Genomic DNA, 23,911 nt, shown 5'->3' on the forward strand with positions numbered 1-23,911 from the left:
GATGATCCCTGCAAAGTGCTGCTAGTGAGGGTGGAGAATAGTGGATTTCTCTGAGGGGCATTGAGGATTTAGGAAGGGAAGACTTGAGTGAGTTTGCGGTGAAGGAGGCGGGGAACAGTGACTGCCTGGGATTCTGATTTGGGCAGCAGGGTGAGCATTAGTGAAACAACTTCTGAAAGCCTTTAGGAAGTTTGCCCCTGTGAAAGCTTATTTCTATCTGCTGGCCAAAGATCTGGAGGAACCCCACCCTCTCATTCTAAAAAGGAGATGCTAATGCAGATACAAGTGTTTTGGTATCTGAAGGTGGTGGGATTAGGATTAATTCATCTTCCTTCTGTTCTCTTGTTTTTCTTTGCTTTACTTTTTAAAAAGGAGCTTTTTCCGTAAAGATGCAGCTTCTGTGTTATCTTCAGATGAACATGTGGCTCAACTTACTCACAAGGTCAGGAGAGTTGGGCCCAAGTCCTATCCGCTAAGCCGAAGAAAAGATAATTCATCACCAGTGTAATTAAGTGAGCTTTTCTAGAATATGTTAACTTCTCATCTAGGTAATATGAATCCAGACATAGCGGTTTTTTGGTGTTTATTTTAATCTTGTATTGTCATTAACCACTTTGTTACATCGGTTACCCTTGGGTATTCTATGGAAAAGGATTCCTGTTGCTTTTTTTTTTTTTGAGGATTTAGGGTATTATGCCTGAGTGAATTGATTCATAGGGATTTTATTTACTCGTGCATTGTGTGTTGCTGTGTTTTTGTTCTCCATTTGGTTGAGCAGCTGTGTCTCTCTGTACAGCATTTACACACTGTTCACATGATGCTTGAGTACTTAGGTGTCAGTTTTCCATTATGCCCAGACGAGGTGCGTGGAAAACCTCCAGAACCGTTAACTCTAAGTTCCCAGTTACTAATAGTTAGAAAACCAGAGTTCTTGCGTTTTCATTAACACAAGGCCCTACATGCCAGCTCAGCTTACTACCTGCTAAGCCTCCTAGATCTGCTGGAAAATGTGCTTTGGCAGTTCTCCAATCTTGCTAAAACTCATAAATAGATGCCTTTCATATGAAATGTATTAGGTTTGGCATATTGACACTGGAATACGTTATTCTTTTAGCAGTTGGACAAATTAAACTAAAATGATAGCTCCATTTTTTCAATGTAATAAAATGAGCATAATTGGGTTAATATCTTAATCTGGCAGTCAGGAATTAGATTGTGTACCCACAATCACACAGTTTCACTAGGGGAAATTATGTGTCTCCTTTTCCTTGTTCTCTTGATGACTTTCCTAAATGCCAATAGCTCAGGGAGAGTTTGCTCAGAATGACCGGGATCACCTGGGGAGCTTTCAAAACAGTCCTAATGTTGAGTCCTGTCTCCCCCAAATCCTGATTTAATTGGTCTTGGGTACAGCCTGGGCATCTGGATTTTTTAAAGCTCCCGGGTGATTCTGATGTGCAGCCAGGGTCAAGAGCCAGTGGTCTCATCATGTGTGACAGACAGCGTATTTCCCTAAGGACTCTCTCCCGGTTCCTTCTCTCTCTTTTGTTTTCCTTAAGCCTGGTTCCCATCTCAAGGCATGGTTCTGGGCTAACAGACTAAGGCAGCTGCTGAGTGGTCCAGTTGGATTCAGATGGTTCCATTTTGTGCTCGGGTTGACCATATATAAGTCTAAGGAGAGCCCTGAAGACCACTGTCAGCTACCATGCAGGTCAGTCAGTTTGGCCAACTGCCCCTCTGGCACTTCCCAGCTCGCCGGCATCCTTGTGCATAACGTGACACTTATATTGACAAGGACTTCTGTCTAGTAAAGCCTGTCTCATCCCATAAGTGCTTTAGACTTGGCCTTTTACTAAAAATATATATTTTTTATTTTACACTTTAAAACAGATATTTAATATTGAGTTTAAAAGACTGTCTCAAAAAAAATAAATAAATAAAAGACTGTCTCATCCCATAAGTGCTTTAGACTTGGCCTTTTACTAAAAATATATATTATACACTTTAAAACAGATATTTAATATTGAGTTTAGGATCCAAATGTTTATTCATCAATACACAAAACAATATTTTGCATCTCCTATCTTTGAACAAGATGACACATCAAAACATATGCTGGAGGAATGAATACCATAGTGCTTTTAGAACCCCATTTTCTATCCTCTTGTATAAAAGAAGTTCTTTTTCCTTTACAACTTAGTAGACATTGACTGGAAAAGTGATATTACTTACCCTCAGTTGATTTACTTTCGGAGTTGTAAATAAATTTAAAGCTTTGGTGAAAAACAGTGGGAAACATTCTAGCTATTAAAACTCTTAAGATATCTTTCCAATTAAAATGGGTAACAGGGACTTTCTTGGCGGTCCAGTGGTGGCCTTAAGTTTTAAGAAAATATCTCTAAAGAAGACATATACTGGTCTACAGCCCTACCACCCTGAACGTGCCCGATCTCCTCTGCTCTAAAGAAAACATATACCAGATGGAGTGGGGAAATTCAGTTATCAAAAAATAAACTGATTTTATTTATGAGTAATATTTGTATTTTATATTCATTTAAAATAAACTTTAGGGTATTTAAGCCTTTCTAACATGGTAGGTTTAATTTACATAGCATTCTACCTTATGATAAACTCTGTCATTCATGATGTGCCCTTACTCATTCTTCCTGCAGTTTGGGTAACCCCCTAGCTCGGCTTAGGACGCTACCAGGAGCTATGGCATTGTAGAGTCTAGGAAGTTGAAATCTCTTCTCAATTGGTATTTTCAATGATTGTTAGGAAAACAATTGGACTTTGTTTCCTAGGTAAAATTTTCATCTAATTGAGGCATCTGAATATTTTGTTGAAAATACAGTCTTTCACTGTGAAACTCTATTTCAGTCTGTCATTAAGTTTGAGATCAGTATAAAACAAGCTTTATTCAATCATTGGAAAAAGGTAAGATCCTCATTACAATTTTCCTTTGAAAAATAAAAATATGCTTTGATAGAGCTATTGATGATTATTACCATACACCCATGGTACACGCATACCCATTGTGCTTGTCTCCAATCCATGTCTTTGGTGGAGTTAAGAATTAATTCCAAGTTAGATTTCACCACATAGAATCTATGTACTTTAAAATGTTCAAAAACTATGCTGTCATTTTGTGACAATTAAGCAAATTACCTCACTTAGATTGTAATATGGAATTTGTCTTCTTTATTTGAATCTTCTCAAAGTGTACTTAATGGCACAGCCAAACCACTGAAGAAATTCAACAGTGATAAATGGTTCTCTCGTGCCTTTCCATGTTCTATGGTTGTATTGTTGTAATATATCTTTGAATAGGCAAAACATATTTTAGCAAAAAGGCACGAATTCTTGCTGTATGCTAGATTGTGTATATTGATTTTCCAGTGGCAAACATCTCACTATTTATGACTTGTTGAATTTTTTCAGGATTTTTTTTTCTTTTAAATTTTTTTAACTTAAGACTAAAATTAAACCTTTTTTTTCACATATTGAAAGATTTAGGTTACTTGGTATTTCTTAGGATTAAGTTTATCTGCAAATAATACAAATTCTAGAATAATAGTGGCTTAAACAAGGTAGAAGTTAATTTTCTTATCCTTATATAAAATAAGTGCAGACCTAAGGAGTCCAGAGCTGATATGGTGGCTCAGCTGTCATCAGGGACCTGGGTTTCTGTATCCTTAGCACGTGACTTTCATCCTCAAGGTCACCTCATGTTCTAAGATTTCTGCTGGATGGCCAGCCTCCCCAGTAGGAAGGAAGCCAGAAAAGGGGAGGAGGGTACCAGAAGAGCTGTTCTCTTCTTTATAACGAGTCTTTCTATAAATCCCATACATCACTTCTGCTTAGATCTCTTGATCAAAACAAACTAACATGGCTATACCTTGCTTAAAGGGAAGCTTGGAATTCTAAAATTTTAGTTGGGTGTATTACCATCCCAAATATATTTGTTTTTGTGTTTTTATTAAGGAGGAAAGGGAGAAACAATGTTTGGGAAGATAAGAGCAATCTTTGCCATGTCACTGTTTTTAGATGGTAATATTAGAAGACATGCTCAAGGTAAAAGTATTCAAATTCAAAATATAAGTATTCATATTGTTTGTTGACAACGTGTAAAAGAAGTGATATAAATAAAGTTGGTAAGGAACTTGCAATACTGACAGCTAACTATGAGGATTCACTTTTAAAAAGCTGGAAAATACAGGGCCAAATACTTATATAAAAATTTCTAACAATTATATGAAAAATTCTAAAATTTGTTATTCTTAGAAATGTATAACCTTGCAAGACTGAACCAGGAAGAAATAGAAAATATAAACAGATCAGTCACAAGTAATGAAATTGAAACTGTGATTAAAAATCTACCAACAAACAAAAGTCCAGGACCAGATGGCTTCACAGGTGAATTCTATCAAACATTTAGAGAGGAGCTAACACCCATCCTTCTCAAATTCTTCCAAAAAATTGCAGAGGAAGGAACACTCCCGAACTAATTCTATGAGGCCACCATCACCCTGATACCAAAGCCAGACAAAGATACTACAAAAAAAGAAAATTACAAACCAATATCACTGATGAACATAGATACAAAAACTCTCAACAAAATACTAGCAAACAGAATCCAACAATGCATTAAAGGGATCATACACCATGATCAAGTGGGATCATACACCATGATCAAGTGGGATTTATCCCAGGGATGCAAGGATTCTTCAATATATGCAAATCAATCAATGTGATACACCATGCTAACAAATTGAAGAATAAAAACCATATGATCGGGTTTCCCTGGTGGCACAGTGGGTGAGAGTCCGCCTGCCGATGCAGGGGACACGGGTTCGTGCCCCGGTCCGGGAAGATCCCACATGCCGCGGAGCGGCTACGTCCGTGAGCCATGGCCAATGAGCCTGTGCGTCCGGAGCCTGTGCTCCACAACGGGAGAGGCCACAACAGTGAGAGGCCCACGTACCCCAAAAAAAAAAAAAAAAAAAAAAAGTGATCATCCCAGTAGATGCAGAAAAAGCTTTTGACAAAATTCAACACTCATTTATGATAAAACCTCTCCAGAAAGTGGGCATAGAGGGAACCTACCTCAACATAATAAAGGTCATATATGACAAACCCACAGCAAACATCATTCTCAATGGTGAAAAACTGAAAGCATTTCCTCTAAGATCAGGAACAAGACAAGGATGTCCACTCTCACCACTATTATTCAACATAGTTTTGGAAGTCCTAGCCACGGCAATCAGAGAAGAAAAGAAATAAAAGGAATACAAATTGGAAAAGAAGAAGTAAAACTGTCACTGTTTGCAGATGACAGGATACTATACATAGAGAATCCTAAAGATGCCACTGGAAAACTACTAGAGCTAATCAATGAATTTGGTAAATTTGCAGGACACAAAATTAATGCACAGAAATCTCTTGCATTCATATACACTAATGATGAAAAACCTGAAAGAGAAATGAAGGAAATACTCCCATTTACCATTGCAGCACAAAGAATAAAATACCTAGGAATAAACCTACCTAGGGAGACAAAAGACCTGTATGCAGAAAACTAGAAGACAGTGATGAAAGAAATTAAAGATGATACAAACAGATTGAGAGATATACCACATTCTTGGATCGAGAGAATCAACATTGTAAAAATGACTATACTACCCAAAGCAATCTACAGATTCAGTGTAATCCCTATCAACCTACAAATGTCATTTTTCACAGAACTAGAACAAAAATTTCACAATTTGTATGGTAGCACAAAAGAACCCAAATAGCCAAAGCAATCCTGAGAAAGAAAAACGGAGCTGGAGGAATTAGGTTCCCTGACTTCAGACTATACTACAAAGGTACAGTAATCAAGACAGTATGGTATTAGCACAAAAACAGAAATATAGATCAATGGAACAGGATAGAAAGCCCAGACAGAGATAAACCCATGCACATATGGTCACATTATCTTTGATAAAGGAGACAAGGGTGTACAGTGGAGAAAAGACAGTCTCTTCAATATGTGGTGGTGGGAAAACTGGACAGCTACATGTAAAAGAATAAAATTAGAACACTCCCTAACACCATACACAAAAATAAACTCAAAATGGATTAGAGACCTAAATGTAAGACTGGACACTATAAAACTCTTAGAGGAAAACATAGGCAGAACAGCAAGATGTTGTTTGATCCACCTCCTAGAGTAATGGAAATAAAAACAAAAATAAACGGGACCTAATGAAACTTAAAAGCTTTCACAAAGCAAAGGACACTACAAGCAAGATGAAAAGACAGCCCTCAAAATGGGGGAAAATATTTGCAAACGAATCAACGGACAAAGGAATAATCTCCAAAACATATAAACAGCTCATGCAAGATCTTTTTTGATCCACCTCCTAGAGTAATGCAAATAAAAACAAAAATAAACAAATGGGAGCTAATGAAACTTAAAAGTTTTTGCAAAGCAAAGGAAACTAGAAACAAGACTAAAAGCCAACCCTCAGAATGGTAGAAAATATTTGCAAATGAATCAACGGAATAAAGGATTAATCTCCAAAATATATAAACAGCTCATGCAACTCAATAGTGAAAAAACAAACAACCCAATCCAAAAATGGGCAGAAGACCTAAATAGACATTTCTCCAAAGAAGATATACAGATTGCCAGCAAACACATGAAAGGATGCTCAGCATCACTAATCATTAGAGAAATGCAAATCAAAACTACAATGAGGTATCACCTCACACCAGTTGGAATGGGCATCATCAGAAAATCTACAAACAACAAATGCTGGAGAGGGTGTGGAGATCAGGAAACCCTCTTGCACTGTTGGTGGGAATGTAAATTGATACAGCCACTATGGAGAACAGTGTGGAGTTTCCTTAAAAGACTAAAAATAGTATTACCATATGACCCAGCAGTCCCACTACTGGGCATATACCCAGAGAAAACCATAATTCAAAAAGTCACATGCACCCCAATGTTCATTGCAGCACCGTTCACAATAGCCATGTCATGGAAGCAACCTAAATTCCCATCGACAGACGAATGAATAAAGAATATGTGGGACATATATACAATGGAATATTACTCAGCCATAAAAAGGAACAAAATTGGGTCATTTGTAGAGTTGTGGATGGTTCTAGAGACTGCCATACAGAGTGAAGTAAGTCAGAAAGAGAAAAACAAATATCGTATATTAACGCATATACGTGGAACCTAGAAAAATGGTACAGATGAACCGGTTTGCAGGGCAGAAATAGAGACAGAGATGTAGAAAACAAATGTATGGACACCAAGGGGGGAAAGTGGTGGGGTAGGGGGTGGGGATGGTGTGATGCATTGGGAAATTGGGCTTACATATATACACTAATATGTATAAAATGGATAACTAATAACCTGCTGTATAAAATAATAAAATAAAATTCAAAAAAAATATCTAAAATTTGTTTATACACTAATCTCTTGTCTGGCAACTTCCTTTATTCAGGACATCTATAAGAGAAAAAAGGGGGTTGTGTATTTGGTCCAGAGTAATTCAGCCAATCTTCAAAGACAATCTGGAGTTCATGAACAATTAGAAAATTCTGAAGACCTCAGAAAATATTAGGCTAGTCATGAGTACTGACTTTAAACACTATGCAGAATTCTTGGGAGTCAGCAACCAGTAGCAGATAATGAAAAGGTGCTAAGTGTTCTGGTTGTTATGAACAGATCACCCCAAAACTTAGTGGCTTAAAACAACAACAATTACTTACTTGCTCACAATTTTGCAGTTTGGACAGGCTCAGTGGGATGGCTTATCTCTGCTCCACTTGGCATCGGATGGGGTAGCTCAGTTGTGGGGACCGAAGATCCTCTTCCATGATGGTTCATACACGTAGCTGTCAGTGCTGGCCAATGACAGGGGTCTCAGGTCTCCTCCCGTGGCCTCTCCACATGGCCAGGTTGGGCTTCTCACACAATGGCAGCTGATTTCAAAGAGGGATCATTTTAAGCGTGAGCATTCTAAGAGGGAAAGTTCCAATGTACAGGCACTTATGAAGCTTCTGTTAATGTCCCATTGGCCAAAGCTAGTCCCATGACAAAGGCTAGAGTCCAAGTGGGAGGGACTACAAGTGGGTGTGTAAACAGCAAAAGGTGTGATTCCTTATGGGGTCACCAAAGTAAGTAAACTTTCTGCCTGCCACAGAAAGTTCTAAGAGGGAAGAAAAAAATAGCCACTATTTATTGAGTCACTACTGTAACAGGGAAGAGCCAATTTTGACTCCATATTGTATCTTTTTCTTTGACTTTAGCCTTTGCTCTTTGTTGCTTTTGTTATTATAATCATACATAATGGTCTGCCTCAGGGAACGCTACCCCCCTGTGAATGGCTGCAAGAAAGAAGAAATTAACACATCCCCTCCTGGAGGCTGGTCATTCCAGGAGATGTTTTGCAAGACTGATGGCCCTTTTTACTTTACTCCTTCCCCACCTCTCCCTCTCTCTTCTCCCTTTTTACTTTACATCCCTCTCTGATTCTATAAAAGAAACTGGCATCCAGACCCCATAAGATATTTTTTGGGGGGGGACCCTAGTCCTCCATCTTCCTGGCCTGCCGGCTTTCCGAATAAAGTCGTATTCCTTGCCTCAACACCTCATCTCCCGATTTATTGGCCTGTTGTGGGGCGAGCAGAGCGAGCTTGGACTCAGTAACACTACCATGTGACAATTACTCTCCTCAATGATGCAATTGCCCTGCAAAAAAGGTATAATTTGTCCCATTTTTCAGGTAGGAAAAATGAGATTCAAAATGTTTTCATTGACCTGTACGATGTCACGGAGCTCTAAGGAGTGGGGCCAGTATTCCAGCTCTGCTTTGAATGCCTCCAAAGTCTTTCCTTTTTCCATATCCCTCAGCTGCCTCCTTAACCAGTTGGTCCTTTGTAACTGTCATGTCTGCCCTGTGTGTTTTTACTCTGAGCACAACAAAAGGCTTGGCACCTGATACGTTGTTCATTTTTTTGAATTGAGGACAAGAGAAAGAGACTCCTAGACATTCTAATTAACCAAGAGCTCCTTGTGCCACAGAGATGTCTCACAGTGAGAGCCGTAAAAGGAAAGCACAGGTGGTGGGGCTAGGCAGGAGGTTGGTTCCTTTGTGCTCTGCCCTATTGCAAGCTCTTGCTTCTGAGCAAATCTGACCAGTGATAACAACCTGTAAAGTCTTCTCTAGAAAGCCCTCCGTGTTGGTACTCTTTTCCTGAAATACAGACTTGTAACAGAGGAATAAGACATATGGTCTTTTCTAATACTTTTTAATTGGTGTGTTTCAGATATCACAGCTTTGACTAGAACCCCCTTGTCAAAATAAGCATGGGTACTGCACATGGCCATGAAATTCCATTCTTTATATTTTAAGTAACATCAAGATTGTCCTTTTCCTTCACAGTTTGGCAGATTAGAGTTCCCTTTTAAAATGGGAGAAGTTAGTTACTTATCAAAGCATTTGATTAATTAGCTAGACCTGTCAGGCCAAACAGAGCTAGCCAAGTCTTTTAAATCTCTTAATATGAGCCAATTTTCACAATAACCTGTTTTGTTCATGGCCTCCACGTTTTAAATTAATGCTCATTAGTGACCTGGTATTTGGGCTTGTCTGAAAGGAAAGCATTCGACGTGTTAAACAGGGCTCATTATAGGTTATAGGTTTTCGAATGGGGATTCCTATGCACAAAAGACTGCCCTCCTGTTTTCCTCTGAATTGCTAATTGGACCTTCACCTTGTTTTTACAAGCAAGGGCTAAACTTCAATAAGGAGGCAAGCTTTTATAATGTCACAGTTTGGGGTTTGTACTGAAGAGCTGGTGACCTAGCATTATCAGTACAGATGTGCAACTAAAGTAAAGCATGCATTTGGTTTTGCTGCAGACAATAAAAGTAATAACTGCTTTTAAAACTAGTAAAACACTGAACTTGATGGAAAGAGAAATTCTTTGAATATATCACCCTGCAATAGCTCAGTTCCCTGAGTCATAAAGTACAACCATCAAACACTCAGGAATAAACACCCGGTAGTTAAAAAATAAATGAAACACAACTCCGAACCCACAGTACCCCTCACTGACTTATAAGGAAATAGATTTCTTATACTCCCAAAGAGATGCATGTATTACTCCCCAAGGGATTAGCGTCATCATTGTATATCATACAAATGTCCCTAATAGAAATTTGTTTTGAATTTGCCTTGGTTAAAATAGTCTTCTATTTTGGTGTACGGTTTCAATTTGTTTTAAAGCACTGTTTGTATTACTTGAAGTAATACTTTTCCTCACTTTCATTTTATTTTTTCTTACAAAATTTACAGTTTATTTCCAATTACTCCAGACCCTAATAGTCTATTTTGCTTTTGGCAGCGTTCGTATATCTGTTGAATTGCATTCTGTTTGTTGGATTTATTTCCAATGAATGTCTCTGCAACTACTTCTTTTGGTGGCAAAACAAAAGGACTTTCCTGTTTAGGACCTCCAGGTTGCATCTGTAACCTGTCCCTACAATCAACCCTCTTAATAAGCCAAGTGTCCTAATTAATTCACTGTACCCTCTGATTTAAGTATTTATGGTTGTGACTCATTGAAATGCTGATAAACTAGTTCCTATTGGTCTTAAAAGAAATAATTTTCCTGGCAGTGTTACCAGGTTTCTTTTGTTTTTTTTTTAACGTCTTTATTGGAGTATAATTGCTTTACAATGGTGTCTTAGTTTCTGCTGTATAACAAAGTGAATCAGCTATACATATACATATATCCCCATATCTCCTCCCTCTGTGTCTCCCTCCCACCCTCCCTATCCCACCCCTCTAGGTGGTCACAAAGCACAGAGCTGATCTCCCTGTGCTATTCGGCTGCTTCCCACTAGCTAGCTATTTTACATTTGGTAGTAAATAAAAGTCCATGCCATTCTCACTTCGTCCCAGCTTACTCTTCCCCCTTCCTGTGTCCTCAAGTCCATTCTGTATGTCTGCGTCTTTATTCCTGCCTGCACCTAGGTACTTCAGAATTTTTTTTTTCTTTTAAGATTCCATATATATGTGTTAGCAAAGGGTATTTATTTTTCTCTTTTTGACTTACTTCACTCTGTATGACAGTCTCTAGGTCCATCCAACTCACTACAAATGACTCAATTTCATTTCTTTTTATGGCTAATATTCCATTGTATATATGTGCCACATCTTCTTTATCCATTCATCTGTCGATGGACACTTAAGTTGCTTCCATGTCCTGGATATTGTACATAGAGCTGCAATGGTTTTCTCAGGGTATATGCCCACTAGTGGGATTGCTGGATCGTATGGTAGTTCTATTTTTAGTTTTTTAAGGAACCTCCATACTGTTCTCCATAGTGGCTGTATCAATGTACACTCCCACCAACAATGCAAGAGGGTTCCCTTTTCTCCACACCCTCTCCAGCATTTGTTCTTTGTAGATTTTTTGATGATGGCCATTCAGACTGGTGTGAGGTGATACCTCATTGTAGTTTTGATTTGCATGTCTCTAATGATTAGTGATGTTGAGCATCCTTTCATGTGTTTGTTGGCAATCTGTATATCTTTTTTGGAGAAATGTCTATTTAGGTCTTCTGCCCATTTTTGGATTGGGTTGTTTGTTTTTTTGATATTGAGCTGCATGAGCTGCTTGTAAATTTTGTAGATTAATCCTTTGTCATTTGCAAATATTCTCTCCCGTTCTGAGGGTTGTCTTTTCGTTGTGTCAGTGTTTCCTTTGCTGTGCAAAAGCTTTTAAGTTTAATTAGGTCTCATTTGTTTATTTTTGTTTTTATTTCCATTTCTCTAGGAGGTGGGTGAAAAAGGATCTTGCTGTGATATATGTCATAGAATGTTCTGCCTATGTTTTCCTCTAAGAGTTTTATAGTGTCTGGCCTTAAATTTAGGTCTTTAATCCATTCTGAGTTTATTTTTGTGTATGGTGCTAGGGAGTGTTCTAATTTCATTGTTTTACATGTAGCTATCCAGTTTTCCCAGCACCACTTATTGAAGTGACTGTCTTTTCTCCATTGTATATCCTTGCCTCCTTTGTCATAGATTAGTTGACCATAGGTGTGTGGGTTTATTTCTGGGCTTTCTATCCTGTTCCATTGATCTGTATTTCTGTTTTTGTGCCAGTACCATACTGTCTTGATTACTGTAGCTTTTTAGTATAGCCTGAAGTCAGGGAGTCTGATCCTCCAGCTCCATTTTTTTCCCTCAAGACTGCTTTGGCAGTCTTTGCCTGTGAAGCCATCTGGTCCTGGGCTTTTGTTTTTGGAAGACTTTTAATCACAGTCTCAATTTCACTGCTTGTGATTGGTCTGTTTATATTTTCTATTTCTTCCTGATTCAGTCTCAGAAGGTTGTGCTTTTCTAAGAACTTGTCCATTTCTTCCAGGTTGTCCATTTTATTGGCATATAGTTGCTTCTAGTAATCTCTCATGATCCTTTGTATTTCTGCAGTGTCAGTTGTTACTTCTCCTTTTTCACTTCTAATTCTATTGATTTGAGTCTTCTCCCTTTTTTTTCTTGATGAATCTGGCTAATGGTTTATCAATTTTGTTTATCTTCTCAAAGAGCCACTTTTAGTTTTATTGATCTTTGCTATTGTTTCCTCATTTCTTTTTCATTTATTTCTCATCTGATCTTTGTGATTTCTTTCATTCTGCTAACTTTGGGCATTTTTTGTTCTTCTTTCTCTAATTGCTTTAGATGTAAGGTTAGGCTGCTTATTTGAGATATTTCTTGTTTCTTGAGGTAGGATTGTATTGCCGTAAACTTCCTTCTTAGAACTGCTTTTGCTGCATCCCATAGGTTTTGGGTTGTTGTTTTTTCATTGTCACTTGTGTCTAGGTATTTTCTGATTTCCTCTTTGATTTCTTCAGTGATCTCTTGCTTATTAAGTAGTGTATTGTTTAGCCTCCGTGTGTTTGTATTTTTTACACGTTGTTTCCTTTAATTGATATCTAGTCTCATAGCATTGTGGTTGGAAAAGATACTTGATACGATTTCAATTTTCTTAAATTTACCAAGGCTTGATTTGGGACCCAAGATATGATCTATCCTGAAGAATGTTCCATGAGCACTTAAGAAGAAAGTGTAATCTGTTTTTTTTTAGATGCAATGTCCTATAAATATCAATTAAATTCATCTTGTTTAATGTATCATTTAAATCTTGTGTTTCCTTATTTATTTTCATTTTGCATGATCTGTCCATTGGTGAAAATGGGGTGTTAAAGTCCCCTATTATGATTGTGTTACTGTCAATTTCCCCTTTTATGGGTGTTAGCATTTGCCTTACGTATTGAGGTGCCCTTATGTTGGGTGCATAAATATTTACAATTGTTATATCTTCTTCTTGGATCGATCCCGTGATCATTATGTAGTATCCTTCTTTGTCTCTTGTAGTAGTCTTTATTTTAAAGTCTGTTTGTCTGATATGAGAATTGCTGCTCCAGCTTCCTTCTGATTTCCATTTGCATGGAATATCTTTTTCCATCCCCTCACTTTCAGTCTGTATGTGTCCCTAGGTCTGAATTGGGTCTCTTGTAGACAGCATATGTATGGGTCTTATTTTTGTATCCATTCAGCCAGTCTATGTCTTTTGGTTGGAGCATTTAATCCATTTACATTTAAGGTAATTTTCGATATGTATGTTTCTATTACCATTTTCTTAATTGTTTTGTGTTTGTTATTGTAGGTTTTTTCCTTCTCTTGTGTTTCCTGCCTAGAGAAGTTCCTTTAGCATTGTTGTAAAGCTGGTTTGGTGGTGCTGAATTCTCGTAGGTTTTGCTTGTCTGTAAAGGTTTTAATTTCTCCATCGAATCTGAATGAGATCCTTGCTGGTTAGAGTAATCTTGGTTGCAGATGTTTCCCTTTCATCACTTTAAATATGTCTTCCCCTTCCTCTGGCTTGCAGAGTTTCTGCTGAAAGATCAGCTGTTAACCTTATGGGGATTTCCTTGTATGTTATTTGTTACTTTTCCCTTGCTGCTTGTAATATTTTTTGTATTTAATTTTTGATAGTTTGATTAATATGTGTCTTGGCAGTTTTCTCCTTGGATTTATCCTGTCTGGCACTCTGTGCTTCCTGGACTTGATTGACTATTTCCTTTCCCATATTAGGGAAATTTTCAACTATAATCTCTTCAAATATTTTCTCAGTCCCTTTGTTTTTCTCTTATTCTCCTGGGACCCATATAATTCGAATGTTGGTGCCTTTAATGTTGTTCCAGAGGTTTCTCAGACTGTCCTCAGTTCTTTTCATTCTTTTTTCTTTATTCTGCTCTGTGGTAGTTATTTCCACTATTTTATCTTCCAGGTCACTTATCCGTTCTTCTGCCTCAGTTATCTTGCTATTCATTCCTTCTAGAGAATTTTTCACTTTATTTATTGTGTTGTTCATCATTATTCATTTGCTCTTTAGTTCTTCTAGGTCCTTGTTAAATGTTTCTTGTATTTTCTTCATTCTATTTCCAAGATTTTGGATCATCCTTACTATCATTATTCTGAATTCTTTTTCAGGTAGACTGCCTATTTCCTCTGTATTTGTTTTGTTTGTGGGTTTTTACCTTGCTCCTTCATCTGCTGTGTTTTTCTCTATCTTCTCATTTTGCTTAACTTACTGTGTTTTCAGTCTCCTTTTCGCAGGCTGCAGGTTCTTAGTTCCCGTTGTTTTTGGTGTCTGCCTCCAGTGGCTAAGGTTGGATCTTGGGTTGTGTAGGCTTCCTGGCGGAGGGGACTAGTGCCTGTGTTCTGGTGGATGAGGCTGGATCTTGTCTTTCTGGTGGGCATGACGGTGTCCAGTGATGTGTTTTGGGGTGCCTGTGACCGTATTATGATTTTAGGCAGCCTCTCTGCTAATGGGTGAGGTCGTGTTCCTGTCTTGCTAATAGTTTGGCATAGGATGTCCAGCACTGTAGCTTGCTGGTTGTTGAGTGGGGCTGGGTCTTAGCGTTGAGATGGAGATCTCTGGGAGAGCTTTCACCGTTTGATATTACGTGGAGCTCAGATGTCTCTCGTGGACCAATGTGCTGAATTTGGCTCTCCTACCTCCGAGGCACTGGCCTGACACCTGGCTGGAACACCGAGACCCTGTCAGCCACAGGGCTCAGAAGAAAAGGGAGAAAGAAAGAAAGGAATGATATGAAAAGAAATAATGTTATTAAAATAGAAAATTCTAAAAAATTATTAAAAATAAAAAAATTAAAAGTAATAAAAATAGAAAAAAAATCAAAAAGAGAGAAAGAAAGAAGAGATCAACCAAACCACAAAACAAATCCACCAATGATAACAAACGCTAAAAACTATATTAAAAAAGAAAGAAAAAAAAGGGCAGACAGAAACCTAGGACAAATGGTAAAAGCAAATCTATACAGACAAAATCACACAAAGCAGCACACACCTACACACTCATGAAAGGAGAAAAAGGAAAAAAAAAAAAAATATATATATATATATCTGTTGGGAAGTCTGAGGTCTTCTGCCAGCATTCAGTAGGTGTTCTGTAGGAGTTCTTCCACATGTAGATGTATTTCTGATGTATTTGTGGGGAGGAAGGTGGTCTCCACGTCGTACTACTTCGCCATCTTGAAGGTGTCTCCTGTTATCAATTTTAAAAATTCAGATTTCTTACATTTGTGGTTAGCAAATTCAGCAGACAGCCTAAATGCAGCATCACATTAATGAGTCCTGGAAGCTGCTGGCGTTAAAAGGAGTAAATTAAGGAGTCAACACTGCTTATTTGGGCACATTAGGATAAAATAGTATGAGAGCTCAGACTTAACAAAAATCGATTCAACACATGGAGTACACATCCATCATGGCTTTGTTATGATGTCAGGCAGAGCAGCAACCCAGTTTTCTTTTATGAAGAATGCTACATTAGCATCCCCACATCCTTGGACGACTGTGACATTTGCTGTTACAGAACTACTTTGAGGCAGCCACGGGGCCCTTGGGGACTACTCCAAGTACATTAAAAAAATAAGTTGGCATCAACTGACTTATTGAACTCTTTATTGATATCCTTGGGATTTGCTTGTCAATCTGCACAGTAGGTAGTCTCCTTCCATACAGACTGCATTAAGTAGGAGGTTGCAACAGTTATGTTGATGATTCGTGCAAATTAGTTTTTTCTATCCCATCCCCACGCATAACAACAACAGTAATAAAAGCAGCTCGGAATTCCACCTTTGGCCTGGGCGTTTTCTCTGCATGGTATCTGGACTTACTTCACAGTAAGCTCTAGGTAGATATTAGCCCTTCTCTGAGATTTTAAGCATTCCCTCAGTGTCATAAACCAGAGCCCTTGCCATTGACCTCATTTGTAGAAAAGAAGTTTTAAATTTTCTTTTGACTTAGGTTTTGCACGCTGAGAGACTTCAGAGATTGTATTTTACAGATAATATAATAATTCTTTTTTTTAATTGAAGTATAGTTGATTTACAAGGTTGTGCCAATCTCTGCCGTATAGCAAAAGACTCAGTTGTACACATATAGACATTCTCTTTTTATATTATTTTCCATTATGGTTTATCACAGGATATTGAATATAGTTCCTTGTGCTATAGGTAATGTAATAATTCTTGAATTCATCTTATTTTTATATTTGCACATTTCCCTTGCCAAAATAAAAAGTTGCCAGACATACTCCTTGCTGCAGTCCCTCTCCAAAACTGTTATCTTTATTAAAGTGTTGGAGGTTAGACATTTAATTTCACAAGCCTACTTATTGATTTGCATTTGAATAAGATTTTAATACGTATTAATAGTAGTTCAAAATATGTAACTAATGTTTTTACATAATATCTAATATAGAAGACTTCATAGTCTCATAAAGTAAAAAAGGATTATATGCAAGAATCATTATGCTCTACCCATGTTATTGTCATAATCCATCTTCCTGGTATCCTTTTAGTTTAATAATTTTAATTTTTTATGAAAGTAATGTTGGTCAATTTTAAAGCTTAGGAAAAACAGGGAAGCATAATGAAGAAAATAAAGATGACGTGTAGTCTCACAACCTAAAGATAAGTCCTGTTAATGGTTGATAGCCCTTCAGAATTTTTCACCTATATTTTCCAATGTATCTGTATGTATAAAGTTTTTCTGTGTGTGTTTTATGTATACTTAGTCCATGCAACTAATTTTGTGCTATTTTGGTACATTTTAAGGGTGTGCCATAATTTATTTAGTTAATTACCTGCTGTTGGAATTTAAGTTGATTCTGAGCTATTGTGATTATAAATGTTTCTTTGACCATTCCTGAATACACAGCTTCTCTTTAAGAACGTGAAAGGTTATGAATGTTTAAATTTCAAACACATTACTCAAATACCCTCTAGAACACACCTGTGTAGGAAGTTGCCTGATTCCGACTTTACTTTTGGGACTAACTTGAATGGCATGGTCTTTCATTGCTTCCATCAAAGCCGTTTGCGTGCTCCCTGTTCACTAGGCTTTGTGCTGGGCCCAAGATACAGCAATGATGTGAAACAGACACCCCTGTCACTCTACTGGAACTTACCATGCAGTGCGTGGAGGCAAATCTGAAATAAATGATTGTACAAGTGCCTTCTGGATGGAACTTGTGTTATGAAGGAAAAGTTACAGAGAGTTTGAACCTGATCTAATGTGGGAAGTCAGGAAAGGCCTCCCTAAAGAAATGATATCTGACACTTAAAAGGTGAGGTTGTGCATGGGATATAATATATACTGTGTTACATCATGCTGGCAACCATTAGACATTACATTCCTACTGGGGAATGCTAGGTATGCTTTGGCATATTCTAAGTCAGGTCGTTTTTTTCTATTTTATGGTTAGACAATAAAAACATAGTCTACAGAGTCTCTTTCAACTCCCTTCTCTTCCTTTTGCTCACAATTACAATGATTAACATATGATGGTCCAGAACTGTTTTTTAAAGGGAAAAGTGATGCCTATGCTCAAAAGAGTAGCACGTCACTGAGGTGGAGTTTTATGCTACAAGCACTGTATTCAGGTTACTTGGTGTCAAGTGAAGTTCCACTCCCAGTTGTCTAACAGTCGTTTTTGAGGGTCTTAAGCAAAAAGGAGAAGACCTTGGAGCACCACATTAGACTGTAAACAGTAATGCCTTTAAGTCTGACTTTTTCTCTTTGGACATATTCTACCCATCACTCTGTCCACACTCACCAAAGTCACTAGAAAGGGAACGAAAATGTGTGGAGTTCGAATACGGTTTTGACTTATATGATGCCAGAAAGTCGTCAGAAACAAACCAATACTGTTTTTTGAATGAACTGACTATCTTTGTTTCCAGAAAATAATTTTTTTTAGTCTCAGCATTAAATTTCTATAGACAAAATCTTTGATTCTTTGTGAACTATTTCAAAATTGTACTTCTGACTATATAAAACTATGCAAATATTATTTTCCTAAAAGTTCAGTTGAGTTACTCCTTAACATTGATGAATTGACACAGAATATTCCATGACATAAAATGAGTTTTACGTTAAATTGAATGAACACCCTTATATACGAGTCCCACAGAACCATAGCTGTTTGGTTGTTTTTAATCCAAAGGAAAAAATGGCCTGTAAACATTGTTGATACAAATATCACCATTTAAGATGCAGTGGGTTGCTAGTTTTCTCTTTTCTCTGTGAATTGCATGCTTGGTTGACCAGGATTCAGTGAAACCTCTCATTAGGGCACTACGGTTCATTAAGGCTTAAAGAGGCATCACTGAAACTTGAATTGGCCATGCTGTGATCACTGGGCCACTAGGAATGGTAATCGGGTAATATTTTGCTGTGTTCTTTACTTGTACAATGGTTTTAGAGCCTTTTTTTTTTTTTAACTTTAATGCTTAAGCTTTGTGTTATATAAAACATTGGCAAGCTTCTTAAGGATGGTATCTTTCTGCTTAATTGAAATTAAAAAAATTAGATTCTTACATAAAGCATTTGAATACCAAATTTGAATATGATGCCAGGTTTGTTTTTCACTTATTAGAAAGAGCATGTTAGTGTAATCTTTATTTGTACTTCATTTCCTTAAACCGAGTGAAATGTCTGTGTGTTCATATAGCACTAGAAAAATCAAGGAACAATCTAGATATTGATTTATAGAATGTCCAATGTGCAGATTGAGAGAAACCACATTCAAATGTAATAATTTAGTTAACGGTGGACTGAAATAAGGGTCAAATTATTAACTGGCAGGGAATTACCATATGCATATCATAGCCAGATCCACAGGGAAAGGACTTGTTTAACCTACATCAGAAAACAACTTGTCTTCAGGCATTTGAGGATCAGTAACTGTTCCATAGAAATATTTCTTTTATCCAGTGGGCCCAAGAAGTCAACCTGCCTTTGCTTTGCTGGCTAGAGAGATGCCCTCATAAGTAATACATTTATCCTTTAAAAATATTCCTTTAGAAATAATTTGAACCAAAATTATCTGTGCCTAGTCCAAGTGGCAAGGTATTTTTCTCTATATATACTGTTAAAGCTCGGTGTTGGTTATTTTATCTGCACGTTTTGCTCTGGGTGGTGGTTGTGAGCATGCCTCCCTGGGGTGGCCTTCATCTTACAGTACCGGAAACCTCACTCTGCTCACCTGGTTTCCCCACTCTTGTGTCTCCTCAGTGGAAGGAACTGGTGACCACTCTTAGCTCACCACCTACCAAAGGCCTAACAAAAAAATATGTGTCCAATAAATATTTGTTGGTTAAATTAACTTCTCTAGATTTCTACCATCTAGCACAGTGCCTGACACAATTACATCCTTAATAGATGTCCTGAGTGAGTGAATGAATGTATGCATGAATGGGCGAATTTACCATTTTTTTGGTAAATATTTCCTATGTTATTGATGTGACTGATTGGAGGCAAAATCCTCGACTTATAGGGAAAAAAAAAAGTTTAGAGAAAAGTTTTCAGATATTCTGTTGGAATATCAGTGTAATATAAGACTTGTTTTTTGGCAAAATCACTTCCCAACACTCCTACTCCCCCTCACCTCCCCCCCCAAGAAAAAGTGATAAAATGCAATTAACTGAAACTTGGTATTTCTGTGTGGGAGATTTCTGTGGAGAGTGTACAAGTTAATGTATATGTCTTATCAGTGTGTCTCAATTTCATTGATAATGTATTTTGAACTTTGAAAGCTATTTTACTCTTTGAATAACAAAGTTGAGAAATACATGTTTAGCAGGAATACACTGATTTTCAAACAAATGAGCAAATCACCTACATTTTCAGTCACATTATTATTATCATTTGTAAATTTCATAGTCTACCTTAAACTTAAATAAAGGAGAAAAAGTGAAAGTTCTACCGTAATAATATTCAAAGTACGGCTTAAAGCCCACTGGTGGATGCTTCTTACATGGTAAAGGGATGGACAATTTCACAGACTTTCGTTTTTATAAAGTTCCAAGGGCTACTTACTAACAGTATTAGTAGTTACCTGCTAAGGCAATTCTTAAATTTAGTAATGTTTGCCATAAACTTAATACGATACTAAACTTTATGAAAATCATTTCAGAAGTCAGGTTGCCCTTTAAACCTCAAGTATGTTGCCAGTAACTAAACACGTGTAAACATCTAAGATAATTTTAATCCCCACAATTTTGGGAAAAGATGCTTTGTTAATGTCACACTGTCAGGCTGTTATGTGTTTGCCATAGTTTTCATTTTTTTGTTTTTCTTGCATTAAGTAGTGCATGGTACTATAGTACAAATGTAAGGTTCACACTGAATGGTTGTTTTATTCTTGGGGATGCACCCTGACTGTGCTTGGTCCCTTTGAGACCAGTGTTACAACAGAAAGATGTTGAAGTCTAACCCCAGAAAGCCTTGAAAACTAATGTGGATCTTTCCTGAAGGTCTTTCTGGAAGGCAGTAGTGAGAGTTGCATCAGACAAGAAGTTGTAGATCCAGGCTTCCTAATACTCCCTCCTATTTAAATCTCTCTCTTTCCAGAGTTCCATGCCTAAGGCCACCTGCTCTTCTTCTCTTCTCCTCTCTACTTCGCTCCTTTCCATCCCTCTATTTCTTCAACTACCCTTCCTTTTAAAATACAATATTTTGGCCTGTCTGGTTGGCCTCTGACACTGTCCTGTTCCCTCCTCAGCCTGATCAAGTCAATGAAGACCAGGTAGTTATAAAATTAGTAAAGGCATGAAGCTCAAGCAGGTGAAGGGGGATGGAGGGGAGGAACTATGAAAGCATATAATTTAATTATTATAATTATCTTATTCCTGTCTGCATCTTGGTTAAACATGGGATTCTTGAATTAAAGCAGAATCAAAAACGTTGAGATGCTACCTTTCTTGGTTTGCATACCCCACAAAGCAGAGCCTGAGACAAGGATTTGGGTGCAAATAGTTTATTTGGTTACCATCCCAGGAAGTAGAAGTGAAGAGATAGGGAGTAAGTTAGAGAACAGGACAAAACCCAACAAAGGATATGTTCTTGACCTGGTTACCACTGAGGGCAACTGAGGCTCAATCCTGCTGGGGACCCTCTGAAGAAAAATGTAGAAGACATAGCCTCCCTCTAAACAGAAGTGTCCCTCTAAACAGCACTGTCCAATAGGACTTTCTGAAGATGGAAGTGTTCTATGTCCACATTGTCCTGTATCATAGCCCCATATAACTATTGAGCATTTGAAATATGACTAGTGTGACTGAAGAATTGGATTTTTAATTTATTTAATTTTAATTAATTTAAATGTAAACAGCCACATAATGGCTGACTAGGGACTACTCCATTGGACAGCACAGTTCTAAGATGCTCTCTAACTTCTATTCCATTTGTGAAGGTATCTAGGGGGAGGGATATTAACTCCCTTATACTTCCAATCCACCCAGTGTGGGAGCTAAGACATCTGCCATGGCTTGAGAGAAATTGCTGAGGAGGAAAAGTTGAAAGAAACACTGCCTTGGTGTGAGGAGACTACCCCCAACAGCTGCAAACAAGTCACCTCACAGACAGGCTGAGGGGGTCGGCTGGAGGTACAAAATGGCTTTTATACTGCCTTACAGGGCACTGAAAAGGCAACAGTTTAGTACATTCACATCTGTTTTTATGATTCTGTATCTCAATTCACTTCGTAAAAAATTTAATTCTGGTAATAATTCTGAAGTTCTATTAATTTAATGCTTTGAAACTTTTAATATTTTCTGAATAGCTTTTTTGTTTCTTTTAAAACTTTAATCATTTTAATTTTACTTCAAGTTAGTCACCGGGACAAAAGTGTCACCTCATTATTAAGTAGTATTTTACAGTGTTTTCAGTTATTACATTTTGAAATGCAAGTAGAAAATGCTATTGCTTTACATTTTTATTTTCATAGAAGTGTATTCAAGTTAGTTTCAACAGTAATAAAAACTACTTCAAGTTATTTGTCACTAATGAATGCCATAGCTTTGTAAATTGCATAAGCTAAATAAAAATACTATGATGAAAAAAATGTAGCAACTTCTAGTGATTCGAATTATAAAAAACGATGAGGCTCTATTTTCTTAAAGTTAGCTGTAAACCATTCTATTCATATTCAAATTTTTAAAAATTGAATTTTCTGAGAAAATACTACTTGTCCCTAAAGAAATCCATCAAGCTCTAAAAATGTAGGATAAATATAGCATACATGAAGGTAAATAGCACATTAGGGAGCTACTCTGCAGTAAAACACAAAATTTACTCTTACTTTTTGCATTTCTATGAAATGACTGTTTAAAGGCTAGGTTAAAGGCCAAAATTTGCATTTAAATGGAGATTTTTGTTTTGTTTTGTTTTGTTTTGTTTTTGCGGTACGCAGGCCTCTCACTGTTGTGGCCTCTCCCGTTGCGGAGCACAGGCTCCGGACACGCAGGCTCAGCGACCATGGCTCACAGGCCCAGCAGCTCCGTGGCATGTGAGATCTTCCCGGACCGGGGCACGAACCCGTGTCCCCTGCATCGGCAGGTGCACTCTCAACCACTGCACCACCAGGGAAGCCCTAAATGGAGATATTTGAAGAAGAAATGCTGACTTGTGACCTTTACCCTTGCCACTGGTGTTTTTGTTTTGTTTTGTTTTGTTTTGTTTTAGGTGGAAGAATCAAATTTCAGAGAGAATACTAGAAGAGGAAATATATTGATAGGAAGTATTTAGCATGACCAGCTTCTAGAGTAGTGTGAGTAATGTTTTCATACCCTTAGAGGGAGGGCAGATTGTGCTTTGTCGTGAAGCAATTCAATCACGTAAAATGATGTTTGACAACAGTAGTGGGTAAATGATTCCGATTGGTACATATCAGGGGTCCCCATCACTGTAGATTCAGTGTAAGGAAAGAATTAAAATCATAAGGGACCAGTTAAGTGTATGTTGGAGATATAGGTTATTAAGTTTCTTCATTCTATGTATTTATTGTATATATTTAAACATTTTAAGATACTTCAAAATATTTTAGGACATTTTTATAGTGGCAGAATCTTTAGTACTACAATGTCTACTCATTAACAACCAGAATCATTAGTTGAAATAACTTTATTCTACTGTCTTCTGGATTGTATTAGTCATTGTTAAAGCTCAGTGGATTTAGGGTAATAGACATTCGGGAGGCACAAATTTTAAATGTGCTTTAATGATTCTGCTCCGTGCATTGACTAGTTGTGTGTCTGTGAGAATACATGCTTATTTGAGTGAGTGAATGATTAACAAAGAGAGATGGATTTGTTAAAGCTGACTCTCCCCTTACTGTGGTAAAATAGAACTAAATAGATGATTTGTTGAATTCAGTTTTGCTGTTGTATGTGCGTAAACTCCTTTATAACAACAATTTTATCTAAACTCTATCAATTCCTTGGTACTGTTGGATCTCCCATCATCTTTTTTTA

The 23,911-nt window shown here is 37.4% G+C and overlaps 1 protein-coding gene across 1 annotated transcript in view; it reads left to right on the forward strand.

Moving 5' to 3' along the window:
• Positions 1-23,911, forward strand: part of MACROD2 (mono-ADP ribosylhydrolase 2) — a 1,952,988-nt gene that overhangs the window by 788,178 nt on the left and 1,140,899 nt on the right. The gene's annotated exons all lie outside the window — the stretch shown is intronic.

This window comes from Lagenorhynchus albirostris, chromosome 15 (assembly GCF_949774975.1).
Source record: "Lagenorhynchus albirostris chromosome 15, mLagAlb1.1, whole genome shotgun sequence".
In the NCBI taxonomy this organism is placed as follows: Eukaryota; Metazoa; Chordata; class Mammalia; order Artiodactyla; family Delphinidae; genus Lagenorhynchus; species Lagenorhynchus albirostris.